The following is a 1,490-nucleotide window of genomic DNA, read 5'->3' on the forward strand; positions in this document are numbered from 1 at the left end:
CCCCAAAAAAAGTATCCCCAGTCAGAAATCGAACGTATGTCTTCTGCGTGCTAGGTCGATAATAGTCGAACCATTAGACCACAGACACCACGGGTCATTCCGTCCTTGCCCGTGAGCTCAGGCGGGGTGGGGGGGGGGGGGTTACAGTTTGTACTCACCAGCCGAGTCATAGCCTCTGTACTCCAAGCGTTTCAGACCGTTGATGAGCTTCTCCAGGATCTCGCGTCTTGGGGCGGGAACATGGTAGTTGAGGTAGGCGAATATACCTGTGAAGTGAACAGAGAGATTGGTTAGGTTTTGATTTTCATTTTTAAAATTCTATTAACATATGATACATACTTTGTTGTTTGTTTTTGTTTTGTTTTTGTTTGTTTGTTGTTGCTGTTGGGGTGTTGTTGTTTTTTGTTGTTGGTTTTTGGTTGTTGTTTTTTTTGTTGTTGTTGGTTTTTGGTTGTTTTTTTTTTGTTTTTTTTGGTTTTTGGTTGTTGTTGTTGTTGTTGTTTGTTTTTGTTGTTGTTGTTGTTGGTTTTTTTGGGGGGGTAGTAAATATCAGCACATTGAAGCAATAATGGCCATTTCTTATTGCCAAAACACAAGAAGGCAGACAAGAACAACAGAGGGAAAGGGAAAGAAAAAAAAGTAGGACCTAGCAGTGACATTTTCCAAACATTGCTAGAAAACAGAGGAACGACAGTCATCTCAAGTGAATACGGAAGCTGTGCAAGAACGTCTTGTTTAGAGCTTTTGTTTCAGAGCATCGTAACTTTCATAGATCTTGTCATATTCATTATTATCATTAAAATTTCGTAGTCAACGTCGTTTTTGTCTCGTCTTCAACAGGCCCTGCTTTTTAATTTTCTAATAGAAATCAGAATAACGTCCTTCTAGATTCCACCATTCACTCCCTCCCCTTCTCCCCCACCCCGCAAACATCTTCCTTAGTTTAGTTTTAGTAAGGTTTTACGGCGCTCGCAACTGCATAAGGTCGTATAAGCGCCAGGGGGTGGATGTCAACAGAGAAGTCTAAACGGGAAAGCAGGCTCATTCTGTTCACCTCTCAAGCCTCAACAGCACAAAATCTGCTTCGACTATACAGGAACCCGAGAAGTAGCAGTTCACAAAAGAGGGACACACATACAAAAGGGGTAGATGAGAAGAAGAGACGATAGCAAGGGTGAGGAAAGAAAAAGCAGCAGTTCCTTCTGGCAAACATATTTAAAAGTCAGCATACCTAAATATTTTCAAAAACTCTACTTAACTACATGCATCTCGGTCAGACCCCTGGCCTTGGCCTCTCTGGAGGCCGCATTGACATCGACTATTCACTACATTAGACTTACAAAGTTCAGTTTCAGTTTAGTAGAGGGTTTTACGGCGCTCGCACCTGCATACGGTCATATGAGCGCCAAGGGGTGTGTGTCAACAGAGAAGTCTTTACAGGGAATCAGACTTACTCTGCTCACCTCACCAGCTTCAACAGCACAAAGTCT

The sequence above is a fragment of the Aplysia californica genome, unplaced genomic scaffold (assembly GCF_000002075.1).
Source record: "Aplysia californica isolate F4 #8 unplaced genomic scaffold, AplCal3.0 scaffold00113, whole genome shotgun sequence".
Taxonomy (NCBI): domain Eukaryota; kingdom Metazoa; phylum Mollusca; class Gastropoda; order Aplysiida; family Aplysiidae; genus Aplysia; species Aplysia californica.